The sequence below is a fragment of the Bos javanicus genome, chromosome 2 (genome assembly GCF_032452875.1).
Source record: "Bos javanicus breed banteng chromosome 2, ARS-OSU_banteng_1.0, whole genome shotgun sequence".
Classification (NCBI taxonomy): Eukaryota; Metazoa; Chordata; class Mammalia; order Artiodactyla; family Bovidae; genus Bos; species Bos javanicus.
In genome coordinates this window covers 82108417-82127429 of record NC_083869.1, presented here as the reverse complement: position 1 = coordinate 82127429, position 19013 = coordinate 82108417, and positions in this window count along the sequence as shown.

Here is a 19013-nt window from a genome sequence, read left to right as displayed (position 1 = left end):
TGAGATGGTTGGATGGCGTCACCGACTCAATGGACATGAGTTTGAGCAGTTCTCAGGAGATGGTGAAGAACAGGATGCAGTTGATGGGGTCACAAAGAGTCGGACACAATTGAACGACTGAATAATAACAACAAATCCACTATGCTATTTTTCCTCCCATAGTGTACTGCTGTTAACAGATATTATATTACAACAGTGGATGATAGATCAATTATAGTGATTATCATTTAAGAAAGATTTTCAGCAACAAATAGCTAGTTAAAATTTATTAAGTACAGTTAAGAATATATGCTTATGAACAAGATAGAGTGTTGAATACAATTCTGGTAAAACATACTATGGAGAGAATGATCTTTTTGCCCTAAAATATTACTTTTCATGAGATGTGATAACACATCCTACTAACAATTTTTGTATATTATGACCTCCTCTACTTAGAATCTAGAAACATCTGAAAAATACTAATTCTCAAATATTTCATTAATTATAGCTGGTAGAGTAAAATCAGTATGGTATTTTGTAAACTCTTCTTGTTATAGGTAAAATTAACAATATTTTTAGAAGCAAATCGTATATCATATAAGACTACCTGGGAGAAAGGATTCTATTTTGATTAATTAAATAAAAGTCACTAATATTTTTTTTTAAATCTCACAACACCTTCCAATTTCCTTAAAATATGTAAAGATAAATTGTAAGAAAGAACTCACCCATATGAGGGCCTAAATTTAGGATTACCAAGAAATAGGTAAGGCTACACATATACTTCAAGGTGGAAAAATGTACAATTGGAAAGGTATAAATATATATGACACATATGTTTATCTAACTTATATGCAGAGCACATCATGAAAACTGTTGGGCTAGATGAAGCACAAGCTGGAATCAAGATTTCTGGGAGAAATATCAATAACCTCAGATATGCAGATGACACCACACTTATGGCAGAAAGCAAAGAAGAACTAAAAAGCCTCTTGGTGAAAAAGAACAGTGAAAAAGTTGGCTTAAAGCTCAACATTCAGAAAACAAAGAACATGGCATCTGGTCCCATTACTTCATGGCAAATAAATGGGGCAGACTTTATTTTTGGGGGATCAAAAAAATCACTGCAGATGGCGACTGCAGCCATGAAATTAAAAGATGCTTACTCCTTGAAAGAAAAGATATGATCAACCTAGACAACATATTAAAAAGCAGAGACATGACTTTGTCAACAAAGGTCCGTCTAGTCAAAGCTATGGTTTTTCCAGTAGTCATATATGAATGTGAGAGTTGGACTATAAAGAAAGTTGAGTGCAGAAGAACTGATGCTTTTGAACCTGTGGTTTTGAACGAAGACTCTTGAGAGTCCCTTGGACTACAAGGAGATCCAACCTAAAGGTAATCCTGAATATTCATTGGAAGGACTGATGCTGTAGCTGAAACTCCAATACTTTGGTCACCTGATGAAAAGAACTGACTCATTTGAAAAGTTCCTGATGCTGGGAAAGATTGAAGGTGGGAGGAGAAGGGGACAGCAGAGGATGAGATGGTTGGATGGCATAACCGACACAATGGACATGAGTTTGAGTAAACTCCGGGAGTTGATGATGGACAGGGAGGCCTGGCATGCTGCAGTCCATGAGGTCACAAAGAGTTGGACACAACTGAGTGACTGAACTGAACTGATGGGATTTCCTTGGTCTGTCAGTGGAAAAGAATCTACCTGCCAGTGCAGTTGCCACAGGAGATTGAGTTGGATCCTTGGATCTGGAAGATCCCCAGGAGAAGGAAATGGGAACCTCCTCCAGTATTGTTGCTGACATAATCTCATGGTCATTGGAGCCAGGAGATCTACAGTCCATGAGGTCTCAAAGAGTCCAACAGAACTGAACAACTGAGTGTACACACACACACACATACAAACATATATGATGTACAACTAAGAAAAAAGGAATCTTTGAGTGAACAAAGAAAATTTATATCTAATTAGAGCCAAACTTCCTCAGATTAAAAAAAAAATCTTATTAAAGTGGAGAGAGGAGATGCTGAGTTTGGAGGCTTATTATAACCTTCAAAATAATATGTAAACTTCTGTGACTGATATCTCTCAGTGGGGTGAAGTTCAGGGCAGAGTTGGGAGAGATGTAGGGTAGGAGCCTAAAGTACTGTGCAGTGGGTGATCAGAAGAAAGGATAAGCATTAATGAGAAACTTTGTTAACACTATTTTTCCAGTTATTTCATTAAAAGGGATAGAAGTCTGTTACTTTGCATATACTGGTATTCATGAGTGAGTGAGTGAGTGTGTGTGTGTGTGTGTGTGTGTGTGTGTGTGCTGGGTCATTCATGTCTGATTCTTTGCAATTCCACATCATGAGGAACAATTAGGTATGTAATACAGTTCTTATGCCAAGATTTCAATCTTTAATGTGTTTCTATACAAAGAAGAAGCAGGACTCACTGAGGAGTTACAGTCTGCATGTCTAGTGACATCAGGAAAGGAATACGTTCCTGGATGCACTCTCCACAGCTAAATCTCCCACAGTGAAGTCCATTCTTAATACTTCTTAGATCTCAATGGGCTACTGTTATTGCTATTTCCTCGAATTGTCCTTTCAGGTCCAGGAGTAGTAAGGGCTTCTGACTGTATAAATCTCTGGTATTATAGTTCCGATATTCTGTCCATTTAGCCTTGATCTCATCTATATAGGTAGTCCTTGAATTAAAATCTCTGCATAATAAAATATGCTAGATTTTTTTTCCTGTCAGAGCCATGACTGATAATATTATCTGAAATTATGGAACTGTATAAACAGAGATAAAGCAGAAATGATTCAGAAGTATCGTTTGAAATTAAAATATAAATAGTGTGTTCATTATACAAGGAAATGTAATTTCTATTTTAAATCTGAGTATATTTGGCCTATGTTTTAGGACCATTGAAATGCCTCAGAGATTCAGCTATTTCAAATTTGTAATTTACAATTTAAAACATATTAAGATAATTTAATTAAGTTTGCAAACAGCATTAATTGTTCAATAAAATTTAATATTCTAACTTGTAACTTAATTGAAAATCAAAGAACAAAATGAATTGAGAACTATTAATTTTAAAAACATACAAGATTATAAGGAAATTTACTAAATTTGTAGGGTATATTTAAAATTATGAGAAAATTGGTTAGTATATTCATAATCTTGAATAATTAATTTATTGATTAAAACATACAAAAGCTCCCTTAGACATTAAATATTCAAACAAAAATGTAAGTGCTGGTATATTAATATTAAAGTTATCTCAACTCTTTATTAATATAATTATAAAATTAAAATATAAATAGTGTGGCAGAAAGTGAAGAAGAACTAAAGAGCCTCTTGATGAAATAGAAAGAGAAAAGTGAAAAAGTTGGCTTAAAGCTCAACATTCAGAAAACTAAGATCATGGCATCCGGTCTCATCACTTCATGGCAAATAGATGGGGAAACATTGGGAACAGTGGTTGACTTTATCTTTCTGGGCTCCAAAATCACAGCAGATGGTGATTGCAGCCATGAAATTAAAAGACGCTTACTCCTTGGAAGGAAAGTTATGACCAATCTAGACGGCATATTAAAAAGCAGAGACATTACTTTGCCAATGAAGTTCTGTCTAGTCAAGGCTATGGTTTTTGTCATGTATGGATATGAGAGTTGGAATATAAAGAAAGCTGAGCACCGAAGAATTGATGCTTTTGAACTGTGGTGTTGGAGAAGACTCTTGAGAGTCCCTTGGACTGCAAGGAGATCCACCTAGTCCATCCTAAAGGAGATCAGTTCTGGGTGTTCATTGGAAGGACTGATGTGGAAGCTGAAACTCCAATACTTTGGCCACCTGATGTGAAGAGCTGACTCATTTGAAAAGACCCTGATGCTGGGAAAGATTGAGAGCAGGAGGAGAAGGGGACAACAGAGGATGAGATGGTTGGATGACATCACCAACACAATGGACATAGGTTTGGGTGGACTCCAGGAGTTGGTGATGGACAGGGAGGCCTGGTGTACTGTGGTTCATGGGGTTGCAAAGAGTCGGACACGACTGAGTGACTGGACTGAACTGAGCTGAATAAAAAATTAATGATAATTTGGAATCAAAGGTAAGAAATACCCACAGATTTTTAAATAGTTTCCTCTTTTTTAAAAAAGATATTCAAAAAGCCTGATAACTTTTGGATAAGGTAGATACTGACAGAGAAATTAAGCAGAATAATTGAATTTGTTGGTAATACAATCACAGTGTAGCCAGTCTTGTTCATCAGTCCATCCAATATAAAGTAACAACTTTTACTGCTGGCAGGATTCATCAATTTTTTAAAGTTGGATTAATTGCACAGGCAAATTTTTACCAACAGAAATAATGTTTCCTGGTTCTCTGGGTACACAGATGTTTTAAAATTTAAGGTAGCTTTCTATTTGTAAAACCATGAACAAGCTTGACTAACAACTGTGGTTTAAGTTTCCTTTTATATTTAGCAGGGAAGTGCCTCAAAAAAATATTGTCCCTGTATTTTGAGCATCTTTACTAAGTGTAAAAGGTTAACATTTGATTGCTGTTTTACAAATCATTGAGAAACTTTGGTGTTTTTAATTATGATATTGATTTTATAAATTTTTATTTTTATTGTGCTTTTTGATTTTGTTAGTAAAGTCATATTTATTTTACATTTAAATGCTTAACTTTCTGTATATTAGCATTGTTTTAAAATATTATGCTTACATTTATGGTTTTCATGTTCTTATTCTACTTTGCAACCACTTTTCCATTAATTTTTTGTTACTTATTGATTTTATGTTTTAAAAATTTCATAGCCTTAGTATGATAATCTTTAGGTTAGACCGTGGAGGAGGGAGGGGTGGGGAGTTTGGGATTAGCTGGTGCAATAAGGTCATATTGCGTAGTGCAAAATATATTTAATTTCTTGTAATAAACCATAATGTAAAATAATATAATAAAGAATATGCATATTTCACTGAATACTTATATTTAACTGAAACAATTTGTTGTACACCAAATGCTAGCACAACATTTTATATCAGCTATACTTCAATAAAATAAATTTTTAAAAATTAACATTTTCATAACCTTCTTTGTGATTATTAATTCTCTTATCCTCATGTAGTTTCTTTCATTTCTTAAGCATTCAATTCGTTTAATTTCAGAACATTTTTTCTTATATTTTTTTATTACTTTTGCATTTACTTTTCATTTAGCTTTGCATTTACTTTTTAAAAGCAAATGTATATTTTTAATGGGTTAACTCTGAAAGAATAGAAAGATTTATCTCTTTCTGATAGTCAGAATAATGCTGTCCCTAATATCTGATATCCACACCCTAATCTAAAACTTGAGAATATATTACTTTAAAAGATACCATGTTACCAGCTGAGCCACAAGGGAAACCCAAAAGGTACAGATGGGGAAAAGATTATGGATCTTAAAATAGCCTGGATTATCCTAATGGGAACAATCTAATGACAGGACTTCTTAAAAATAGAAGAATCAAGTAGAAGTGTTGGTCAGCGAGAAGAGAAGAAAGGAGAGAGTCAAAGAATAAAAAGAACTCAACTTGCCCTTGCTGGCCTTTTGGAAGGAGGAAGGGAAACACAAGCCAAAGAATGAGAGTGGCCTCTAAAAGCTAAGAATAGCCTTCCGTTGGCAGCCAGCAAGAATATGGCAGTATCTGTCATAGGGATACAAAGAAGTGATTCTGTCAACAGCCCAGACGAAGAAGAAAACGAATCCTTCTCTAGAAACAAATGTAGCTGACCAACACTCTGATTTTAGTCTCTTGAGCCCTGTGTTGGAGTTCTGTGCTACAGAATGTAAAACAGTAAGTTTGTATTGTTTTAAGCCATTGAGTTTGTGATAATTACTTATGAAATAGTTGAAAATTAGTGCACTCTGCTAGTGCACTTTCAGTTACATTATTTTACTACGAGTAGATTACTACCAATAGTATTACTCCTACCATTTCCCTCATCTTTTGTCTTGAAGAAAGCTAACAGATAAATAGTAGAGCAGAGAGAGAAGGCAAAGAGAAAACTTTTTGTAGTATTTCCAAGGGCTTGTCATTTATGTTCCAGAGACCCAGATCCCTGCCTTTCCTTTGATTCTCTAAGTTACCATTGTATCTTATTATACATACTTGTTTAACATTAAATCATCAAATAAGTGACTAAGATTTCCAATTAGTATGACAGAAAAACATTAATATCTTACAATTATGTATTACTATTTTTATTATTTCATGAGACATATAGAGGCTGTTATGTTTCTCCCTCTTTTTTATTCTGTTTTGGCTACAGTCCTCAGAGAGAGGTAGTTTACTTGCATAGCAGTTTTATGTTTTGCCTTCGTTTTGTCAGCTTCTTCTCTGGTTTATCCCTGAATGTTCAGCCACCTTGATTATTGAAATAGAAAGGACATAAATAAATATAAGATGCCCATTTCTATTTATTGTACTTCTAATTTATACAAAATGATTTGAAAGACATTATCATTATTACTCCATTCTTTGATATTGTGTAATTGATGATAAAACATAATTATGAGATAAAAGATTTATTTTCTTATTCTATTTCTTAGAACCCTGGGTCTCTAGAGAATTATCCTGAGAGCTACATAATGTAAATGCATGTTTCAAAAATAGTCAAATTAACTGATGAAGCATTTCATAATTCTCTTACAAATTGGCTTTCCCTATATGACATTATATGAAAAATAATTTCCCTTATTGAAACTATTTAGTATTCTGTAATAAAACAATAAAACTTCATATTATTGTACTATGGGTAATGTCAATGGTGCTATCCTAAGATTAGGAAAGGTACATTTCAAGATCAAGGAGAATTTTTAGTATTATTACTAATTCTTTATCTACTAAATCAAAATTTTGTCACATTTGTTTAAGTCAAAATTAATTCTACATAAATTAGTTAATTGTGGCTTCCAAGTGGGCACTAGTGGTAAAAAAAAAACCTGCCTGCCAATGCAGGAGACATAAGAGGTGAGGTTTGATCCCCTGGAGAAGGGAATGGCAATCAGTTCCAGTCTTGCCTGGATAATCCCATAGACAGAGGAGACTGGTGAGATATAGTCCATAGGGTTTCAAAGAGTAGGACACAATTAAAGCAACTTAGCATGCACACAGGTTTTTGTTGTTGTTCAGTTCTCAGTCATGTCCGACTCTTTGCAACCCCATGGACTGCAGCACACACAGGCTTCCCCATCCTTCACTATCTCCCAGAATTTGCTCAGACTCATGTCCATTGAGTCTGTGATGCCATCCAACCATCATCCTCTGTTGTCTCCTTCTTCTCCTGCCTTCAATTTCTTACAGCATCAGTGTCTTTAATTAGAGTTGGCTCTTTGCATCAGGTGGCCAAAGTATTGGAGCTTCAGCCTCAGTATCAGTCCTTCCAATGAATATTCAGGGTTGATTTTCCTCAGGATTGACTGGTTTGATCTCTTTGCTGTCCAAGGCACTCTCAAGAGTCATCTCCAACACCACAGTTCATACAGGTTAGTTTATTATTTATCTTTCAAGGGCATGTGAATTATGTACCATGGATAAGCCAATATTTCTTAAGTTCCCTATATAATATAGGCACCAAGTTTTAAGTCTAGCAAACCCTTTTCTGTGTAAAGCAAGACAAATACAAAACTATTTATGTTATTAGTACATTTATAAGCAGGATCACACTTCATTAACTGTTCTAGACTCATTATAAGCCAGTCTACCTATGGCCTTATCTGATTTTAAAGCATCAAATACAATTTGTTGTTCTATAAGGCATCCTTAGTTCATCTGTGATTGATAAATGGGGAAATGAAATCAATATGTTACTTGATTTTCACTAGTTTATACATAGCATTTTCTAAAACGTAGCGTTGTGTGCCACCATGTATTAGCTGCTAAATGCAAAGTATAGTAGCAGAGTGGGAGGTAGCAAAGGTAATAGCTAGAATGTTGTACATAACACCATACTTTCCTTGTTCTTCCTATACGCTCTCCAGTGCTATGAATCTTGCTTTTATTTCCACTACTTAGTAGTTTCAACCCTACCTTACACTCTCTCCTACTAAACTACCTTCACCTTTTATACAATTTAAAGATGAAGTTCTATGTTTACTGTAGTTTTTTAAGATAACATTGACAATTTCAAACCTTTTAACTGAGTTTTTATAGCGCTTTAATTACAAACTGCATTTTATTTAAATGGATGACCCATGTCTATATTTTCTTTTTTTTTCCTTTTAATTTTATTTTCTTTTTTATTTTTTTTTACTTTACAATATTGTATTGGTTTTGTCATAAATCAACATGAATCTGCCTAATAAGCCTATTCTAGTTAATGTAAGGCATCACCAACTTGAAGGACATGAGTTTGAGTAAGCTCTGGGAGTTGGTGATGGACAGGGAAGCCTGGCGTACTGCAGTCCATGGGGTTGCAAAGTTGGATAGGAGTAATAGACTGAACTGAACTGAACTTACAGTGTGCATAAGTATGTATAGAAGAACACTTATAATTTTTTAATGATTATTACTGAATTAGAGAGGCTTCCTCAATGGCTCAAGTGGTAGAGAATTCCCCTTTAATGCAGGTTTAATCCCTGGGTTGGGAAGATATCCTGGAAGAGGAAATGGCAACCCACTCCATTATTCTTGTCTGGAAAATCCCATGGACAAAGCTTCCAAGTGTCCTACAAAATGTGACTTGGTGACTGAAAAATAACAGCACAGGTAAACAGCCAGGTAACGAGATATATAAGGAGAGATCTTGAAGGGTTCCAGACACAGAAGTTCTGCCTCCATGGAATTAGGGTAAACTACTCTCCCAGCATGTGAAAGTTTTCACCAACCTGGAAGTTTCATCAACCTTGTTGTTTAGGGTTTTTAATGGAGGCTTCAATGTATAGGTGGTTTATTCACTAAGTCATGTCTGACTCTTTGCGACCCCATGGACTCTAGCCCACCAGGCTCCTCTGTCCATGGACTTTCCCAAGCAAGGTTACTGGAGTGGGTTGCCATTTCCTTCTCCAGGGGATCTTCCTGGCCCAAGGATTGAACCCAGGAAATCCTACAGGTGTTCCCCTGCATTGCAGGCAAATTCTTTACTGACTGAGCCACCAGGGACTTCAATATATAGGCATGATTGATTATTAACTCAATCTCCAGCTCATCTCTGCTCCCTAGAGAGAATGAATAGTTGGGCTAAAATCTCCAAACTTCTAATCATGGCTTTTTTGGTCTTTCTGGCAGCCATCCCTATCCTGATATTACCCAGGAGTCACCAAGAATCAGCTCCTCAGAATAGAACATTCTCCTGTCACTCAGGAAATTCTAAGGTATTAAGAAGCACTGTGTCAGGAACTGGTATCAAGGACCAAATATTAGAATAAAGATGCTCTTAACACCTTTATTCCTAAGACAACTGCAAAGGTTTTAGGAAATCTGTTCAGGAACAAGAGATAAAGGCTAAAATGTGTATTCTTATTACATCACAATATTACAGACTGAGAAAAGAAAATAATTTGCTGAAGGATATTGTGACTTAGCTGGTAGTGAATCCACCTGCAATGCAGACCTGGGTTCGATCACTGGGTTGGGAAGACCCTCTGGAGAAAGGAAAGGATACCCACTCTAGTGTTCTGACTTGGAGAATTCCGTGGACTGTATAGTCCATGGGGTCACAAAGAGTCAGACATGACTGAGTGACTTTCACTTTCATACTACAATAGGTGAAAAAGCCAGACACTGAATTTTGTACTCCTTGATAAATATCATGATACATTGCTCTGTTATTTTTTTAGTCTCAATAAATAAACACATTAGATTCTTTTTATAAATGATAATTTAAAAGGGTTTTATTATTATTAGTTGTATTATTAGTGTAGCAGGGACTCAGTTTGAACCTTAGCTTTCACTCACTCTTCTGCAAAGTTCAACAAATACAAAGTGGTTCAACAGAATGACTTCATTGGCCTTAGAGGTCTATATTTGTGCAGTCTATCTGTTTGGAGAATGAACCCAATCTGTATATAGGAATGAAGTTTTCACATATTTCTCTACTGACATACCCAATAAATATGAAGGAGGAACTAAGAGAAGTTGAGTTGTGTTTATGCTGGAGGAAAAGATACTGATAGTTTCTTGAGTGACAACCCATCCTGTTGGAAAGGGATCTAGAAGTGTTGAGTTGGACTAGTTTGAGGAGTATTCTAGTTATCTGAAGGGGGATAGATTCCAAGTAGAAATTACATTATTATTGGAGTTTGTACCAGGTTGAGCAGCATTAGCACCTAACATACGGGCAAAGCAGTGGTGAATGCAGCAGGCTAGGACAACTAAGCCAGACAGAGCCACATTGAGTAACTGTGACGCATGAAGGTGTAGTAGGCATACTGTGGAAATGGATTTGTTCCTGAGGAATAATGAGACATCTTTAGAAATCTGGAGACATTCTTACTAGGGTTTGTGAGCTGTGGGTATTTTTCTAGAAATATTATATAAACAATTAAAGAGAAGAACCAAGGAGAAATTTGTAATGACTTATTATAAGCTTTTTAATATATTCTTATCTAAATAAAATATATTTGCATGTATATAACATACAATCTTATTTATACCTCAAAAATATGAAAATAATATTAAATGGCACTTACAGAAAAATCAAAACAATCATCTTAATTCCATTTTTATCATAGAACAAGTGATTTCATGTCTAATTTATTCACAACAGTGTCATACATTTGGGTCTTTGAATAATGTTAGGAAATAATGATAAAACTGTATGTGAATATGGTAGAGAATAGGAATGTAGTATTGTAGTTGTTCAGTCACCTCGTCATGTCCTACTCTTTGCAACCCAATGAACTGTAGCACGCCAGGCCTCCCTGTCCCTCACCATCTCCCAAAGTTTGCCCAAGTTCATGTCCATTGCAGCTAGCCATCTCATTCTCTGACTCCATCTTCTTCTTCTGCCCTCAATATTTCCCAGTATCAAGGACTTTTCCACTAAGTAGCTGTTTCCATCAGATGACCAAAGTACTGGAGTTTCAGCTTCAGTATTAGTCCTTCCAATGAGTAGTCAGGGTTGATTTCCCTTAAGATTGACTGGTTTGATCTCCTTGGTGTCCAAGGGACTTTCAGGAGTCTTTTACAGCACCACAGTTTGAAGGCATAAATTCTTCAGCGCCCTGCTTTCTTTATGGTCAAGCTCTCACAACGTACATTACCACTGGGAAGACCAAAGCCTTGACTATATGGACCTTTGTCAGGAGAGTAATGTTTCTGCTTTTCAGCACACTGTCTAGGTTTCTTTTGGCTTTCTGGCCAAGAAGCAAAAGTCTGATTTCATGTCTGCAGACACCATCTGCAGTGCTCTTAGAGCTCAAGAAGAGTAAATCTGTCACTATTTCCACATTTTCTCCCTCTATTTGCCATGAAGTAATGGGGCCAGATGCCATGATCTCAGTTTTTCTAATATTTAGTATTAAGCCAGTTCTTTCGTGCTCCTCCTTTACACTCATCAAAAGGCTATTTAGATCCCTTCACTTTCTGCCATTACAGTGGTATCATCTGCATATCTGAGCTTGTCTATATTTCTCCTGCCTATCTTGATTCCAGCTTGCAACTCATCCAGCCTGGCATTTTCCGTGTGCTCATCATATAGATCAAACAAACCAGGTGACAGCCCTGGTGTACTTCTTTCTCAATCTTGAACCAATCAGTTCTTCCATACAGGGTTCTAACTGTTTCTTCTTGATGTGCATACAGGTTTCTCAGGAGACAGGTAATACGGTCTGGTATTCCCATCTCTTTAAGAGCTTTCCACAGTTTATTATGATCCACACAGTCAAAGGCTTTGGTATAGTCGATAAAACAGAGGTAAATGTTTTTCTGAAATTACCTAGCTTTCTCTATGATCCAGGGAATGTCGGCAATTTGATCTCTGGTTCCTCTTCCTTTTCTAAACTAGCTTGGACATCTTGAAGTTCTTGGTTCACATAATGCTGAAGCCTAGCTTGCAAGATTTTAAGCATGACTGTACTAGCATGGGAGATGAGTGCAATTATCTGATGGTTAGCACATTCTTTAGTATTACCCTTCTTGGGAACTGGGATGAGGATTAACCTTTTCCAGTCTTGTGGCCACTGCTGAGTCTTCCAGATTTCCTGACATATTAAATACAACACCTTGGTGGCATCATACTTTAGGTTTTATTTTTAACTGTTCTACTGGAATTCCATTGCATCCACTGGCTTTATTAACAGAAGTGCTTTCTAAGGCCCATTTGACTTCACTCTCCAGAATGTCTGGCTCTGGGTGGCTGCCCATATCACTGTGGTAATTTGGTTCATAAAGATGCTTTTTATACAGTTCTTCCACGTATTATTTCCATCTCTTCTTGATCTCTTCAGTGTCTATTAGATATCTACCTTTTCTGTCCTTTATTGTGCCTATCTTTGGGCAAAATGTTCCCTTGATGTCTCCAATATTCCTGAAGAGATCTCTAGTCTTTCCCCTTCTGTTGTTTTCTTCTAGTTTTATACTCTGTTCATTGAAGAAGGCCTTCTTGTCTCTCCATGCTGTATTTTGGAAATCTGTATTTAGTTGTGTATACCTTTCTCTTTTCGCTTTCTTTTCACTTCTCTTCATTCTCTAGCTATTTGTAAGACCTCCTCAGATAACCACTTTTCTTTCTTGCTTTTCTTTTTATTTGGGAAGGTTTTATTATAATGAACTATAAGTTATAATATTATTATTTTCTTTTCATAGAGATAAAGGAGGAAGAAAAATACCACTGTAAAAATAATTTGTTTATTCTTTGTAATTTGAAATGAGTGTATTTGAAACAGTTATCTTGACAATGTATCACAGCACAGATTCTTTCCATATCTCTACCTTTACTAAATTCACTTCTAAATAAATTTTCATATAAATATTACAGATTTCCATTCAAGAGGAAAAATATATGATGTGAAGTCAGTGGACAACAAAACAGGACTGTGATAACTGAATAAATGGAAACCAGTGAGTTCAGTACTCCTTTCACTCTGGCAATTAGCCTGGGAGCATTTTCCACACCATGGCTTAGGAAGGTAAACTCAAGTAGTAAGATGTGATCTTGCTGAGCTAAGGAGGCACAGATCACATGCAATCTTGCTGAAGTAGTCAGGATATGAGTGACAGACCATGTAAGAAAAGGGAAAACATCACTGGGAAGCATCTCCAGAAGTTCCTTTGGAAACTCTCCCTGAGGCCTTGGCAGTAACTGAGTTTGCATGCCAAGAGTAAGGCCCAGTAGGCCTAGCAGAGAATACTTAATATAGGGGTTAAAAGAGATTAACAAAAGTATTAAAATTTTGCTGTGATAAGAAATGGTGGAGTTTCCCCCAACTCAGAGTATGAATGTTGCTCAGTCCTTTGGTGCTTCTAATTGAGAGTCCAGAGAGCTCAAATATTAGAGTCAAAGATCAAACTTTAGAGTAAGAACCATTTTCAAGCAGCAGTGAGGTGAAACAAAGTATTCCTGACAAAGCACTAAACCAAGTTTGAAAAAATCAAGATGATCCTGTTATGTAATGCCTGTCATTATAAAATTCACTATCTTTTAAAGGAAGAAAACATACTCTAGATTTCCTCAAATGTATCACTCAGAATGTCAATCAGAAACCAGACGATTACAACGTGTACAAAGAATCAGGAAAATGTGATCCATAAGCAATAGTTAATATAAAAAATATGTCACCAAGCCACTGCTCTTTTGTATATATAATGCTCATTTAAAGAATATTGACAAGTGGCCTCAAAAAGATACCTCCATCAAAATATGTGTCATGAAAAAATTAACAAGTAATGCATACAAATCTCAGTTTATCCATGGAGTTAATAATATTGATATTTATAAAAACATTTCAATATAACAAAATCAACTTATTTCCAAACAGCATACATATAGGCTTGGGGCTTCTGCCATGGCTCAGTGGCAAAGAATCTACCTGGAATGTAGGAGATGTTGATTTGATCCCTGGGTTGGGAAGATCTCCTGGAGGAGGGCATGACAACCCACTCCAATATTCTTGCCTGGATAATTCCATGAACAGAGGAGCCCGGTGGGGAGTCCACAGGGCCACAGAATTGGACACAACTGAAAAACTGAAGTGACTGAGCACACATGCACATAGGCTTATGGCCTCCCAAATAGAAGACCTATTTCGAATACATATACTGTAAGGTCAGAAAATTTTAATAACACCTGGACAGATTCAATTCTAACAACTTAAGGGGAAATTTATTCATGATAATTTCTAAAGTTTTTAAATACTCCAAAAGATTTTATCTTTAAAATTTAGTTTAAATAAACTAACAAGGAGGCGGTCCTAAGATGGCAGAGGAATAGGACAGGGAGACCACTTTCTCCCCCACAAATTCATCAAAAGAACATTTAAACACTGAGTAAATTCCACAAAACAACTTCTGAATGCCAGCAGAGGACATCAGGCACCCATAAAAACATCCCATTGTCTTCTAAAGGAGGTAGGAAAAATATAAAAGACAATAAAAGAGACAAAAGAGGTGGGAACAGAGCTCCAACCCGGGAAGGGAGTCTTAAAGAGAGAAGTTTCCAAACACTAGGAAACACTCTCACTGTCAAGTCTGTAGCGAGCCTTGGAAGCACAGAGGGCAACATAATAGGGAAGAAAAATAAGTAAATAATTAAAACCCACAGATTATGAGCCCAACGGTAACTCCCCCAGCGGAGAAGCAGCGCAGAGGCCTGCACCTGCCACTAGCAAGCAGGGGCTGGGCAGGGAGACGCGGGCTGCATTGCTTAGAGTAAGAGCGAACTAATTTGGTCTAGCAAACCAGACTGTGATATAGCTACCACACGAATAGCCCTAAGACACCTCCAGGCCCAAGCACAGAACAAAGGGCTGAACAGAACTAGCTGGCTGCAGACCATCCACCTCTGGTGACAGGCAGCCAGAGCTGAAAGGGGGCAATCGCAGCCCCAGATAGACATTATCTACTTAACTGCAAGCAGGCCTCTTTGTTAACTAAGACTTCTTGGGGTTCTGGACAGTCATCATCCTCCTGGGAAGGTGCGCCGGTTGTACACCCAGAAAACCGAGCGGCAGGGATGGGAGAGGTGATAAGTCGCAGTGACCACACTCACCAAACACCTCATCACCCGAACTGCTCAGAGCTGGGAAGGGCACAAAACGCAGGCCCAAAGGAGTGTGCGCCTCTGCGGACTACCCGAGTGCCTGAACCTGAGCTGCTTAGACCTGGGAGGTGCATGCAGCCCAGGGCCGGCCTCAGACAGTTCTTGGCAGAGCAATCTAGAGCCTGAGCTGTGTGGGCAGGGAGGGTGCATGCGCCGTGAGCGGGGGCAGGCCCAGTGTGGCTGAGACACTACAAGCACATGCCAGTGTTATTTGTCTGCAGTGTCCCTCCCTCCCCACAGAGTGACTGAACAAGTGAGCACCACCACCCCCCAAAAAAAGTGTCCACCACCGCCCCCCCCCCCCCGCCTTGTATCAGGGCGGAAATCAGACACTGAAGAGATCAGCAAACAGAAGAAGCTAAAACCGAGGGAACCGCCTTGGAAGTGACAGGTGCAATAGATTAAAACCCTATAGTTAGTACCAACTACATAGGAAGGGGCCTATAGATCTTGAGAAATATAAGCCAGACCAAGGAACTATCCGAAAATGAACTGAGCCCACAGTGCCCACAAAAACACCAGAGAAAGTCCTAGATGTATTTTTACTATTTTTATGATCATTCTTTTCTTTTTTTTAACTTTTTAAAAAATTTTAAGTCCTCTATTATTCCTTTAATTTTTCATTTTTATAACCTACTATTACTTTTCCAAAAAAAAGACTATATTTTAAAGCAAACTTCATATATATATATTTTTTAATAACTTTTGTGATTTTGTTTTTTTCTTCTTTTTCTTCTTTTCTTTAATATTGTATTTTTGAAAATCCAAACTCTACTCTAGATTTTTAATCTTTGTTTTTAGTATTTGTTATCAATTTTGTACCTTTAAGAACCCAATCTTCAGTACCCATTTTTACTTGGGAATGAGATTACTGGCTTGACTGCTCTCTCCCCCTTTGGACTCTCCTTTTTCTGCACCAGGTCGCCTCTGTCTCCTCCCTCCCCCTTCTCTTCTCTACCCAACTCTCTGAATCTCTGTGTGTTCCAGATGGTAGAGAACACTTAGGGAACTGATTACTGGCTGGATCTGTCTCTCTCCTTTTTATTCAACCCTTTTATCCTCCTGGCTACCTCTGTATCCTTCCTCCTTCTTCTCTTCTCTGTATAATTCCATTAACATCTCTGAGCGGTCCAGACTGTGGAGCACACATAAGGAAGTGATTCCTGGCTAACTTGCTCTCTCCTCTTTTGATTCCACCTCATCCAGTGGCACCCCACTCCAGTACTCCTGCCTGGAAAATCCCATGGATGGAGGAGCCTAGAAGGCTGCAGTCCATGGGGTCGCTGAGGGGCAGACATGACTGAGCGACTTCATTTTCACTTTTTGCTTTCATGCATTGGAGAAGGAAATGGCTACCCACTCCAGTGTTCTTGCCTGGAGAATCCCAAGGACAGGGGATCCTGGTGGGCTGCCGTCTATAGGGTCACACAGAGTCAGATACGACTGAAGTGACTTAGCAGCAGCAGCAGCATCTCATTCGGGTCACTTCTAACTCCCTCCTCCCCTTTCTCTTCTCCATGTAACTCTGTGAACCTCTCTGGGTGTCCCTCACTGTGAAGAAACTTTTCATCTTTAACCTAGATGTTTTATCAACAGTGCTGTATAGAAGGAAAAGTCTTGAGACTACGGTAAAAATAAGACTGAAAACCAGAAGCAGGAGGCTTAAGTCCAAATCCTGAGAACATCAGAGAACACCTGACTCCAGGGAACATTCATCAATAGGAGCTCATCAAACACCTCCATACCTACACTGAAACCAAGCACCACCCAAGGGCCAACAAGTACCAGAGCAAGACATACCATGCAAATTCTCCAGCAACACAGGAACACAGTCCTGAGCTTCAATATACAGGCTGCCCAAAGTTACTCCAAAACCACTGACATCTCATAACTCGTTACTAGACACTTCACTGCATTCCAGAGAGAAAAAATCCAGCTCCACCCACCAGAACACTGACACAAGCTTCCCTAACCAAGAAACCTTGACAGGCCACCGATAAAACCCCACCCACAGCGAGGAAACTCCATAATAAAGAGAACTCCACAAACTGCCAGAATACAGAAAGGCCACCCCAAACTCAGCAATATAAACATGATGAAGAGACAGAGGAATACCCAGCAGGTAAAGGAACAGGGTAAATGCCCACCAAAACAAACAAAAGAGGAAGAGATAGGGAATCTACCTGATAAAGAATTCCGAATAATGATAGTGAAATTGATCCAGAATCTTGAAATCAAAATGGAATCACAGATAAATAGCCAGGAGACGAGGATTGAGAAGATGCAAGAAAGGTTTAACGAGGACCTAGAAGAAATAAAAAAAGAGTCAATATATAATGAATAATGCAATAAATGAGATCAAAAACACTCTGGAGGCAACAAAGAGTAGAATAATGGAGGCAGAAGATAGGATTAGTGAAATAGAAGATAGAATGGTAGAAATAAATGAATCAGAAAGGAAAAAAGAAAAACGAATTAAAAGGAATGAGGACAATCTCAGAGACCTCCAAGACAATATTAAACGCTCCAACATTTGAATCATAGGAGTCCCAGAAGAAGAAGACAAAAAGAAAGACCATGAGAAAATACTTGAGGAGATAATAGTTGAAAACTTCCCTAAAATGGGGAAGGAAATAATCACCCAAGTCCAAGAAACACAGAGAGTCCCAAACAGGATAAACCCAAGGTGAAACACCCCAAGACACATATTAATCAAATTAACACAGATCAAACACAAAGAACAAATATTAAAAGAAGCAAGGGAAAAACAACAAATAACACACAAGGGGATTCCCATAAGGATAACAGCTAATCTTTCAATAGAAACTCTTCAGGCCAGGAGGGAATGTCAAGACATACTTAAAGTGAAGAGAGAAAATAACCTACAGTCCAGATTACTGTACCCAGCAAGGATCTCATTCAAATACAAAGGAGAAATCAAAAGCTTTACAGACAAGCAAGCTGAGAGACTTTAGCACCACCAAACCAGCTCTCCAACAAATGCTAAAGGATATTCTCTAGACAGGAGACACAAAAATGGTGTATAAACTCGAACCCAAAACAATAAAGTAAATGGCAACGGGATCATACTTATCAATAACTACCTTAAACGTAAACGGATTGAATGCCCCAACCAAAAGACAAAGACTGGCTCAATGGATACAAAAACAAGACCCCTATATATGTTGTCTACAAGAGACCCACCTCAAAACAGGGGACACATACAGACTGAAAGTGAAGGGCTGGAAAAAGATATTCCATGCAAATAGAGACCAAAAGAAAGCAGGAGTAGCAATACTCATATCAGATAAAATAGAATTTAAAATAAAGGCTGTGAAAAGAGACAAATAAGGACACTACATAATGATCAAAGGATCAATCCAAGAAGAAGTTATAACAATTATAAATATATATGCACCCAACATAGGAGTACCACAATATGTAAGACAAATGCTAACAAGTATGAAAGGGGAAATTAACAATAACACAGTAATACTGGGAGACTTTAATACTTCACTCACACCTATGGATAGATCAACTAAACAGAAAATTAACAAAGAAATACAAACTTTAAATGATACAATAGACCAGTTAGACCTAATTGATATCTATAGGACATTTCACCCCAAAACAATGAATTTCACATTTTTCTCAAGTGCACACGGAACCTTCTCCAGGATAGATCACATCCTAGACCATAAATCTGGCCTTGGTAAATTCAAAAAAATTGAAATCATTCCAAGCATCTTTTCTGACCACAATGC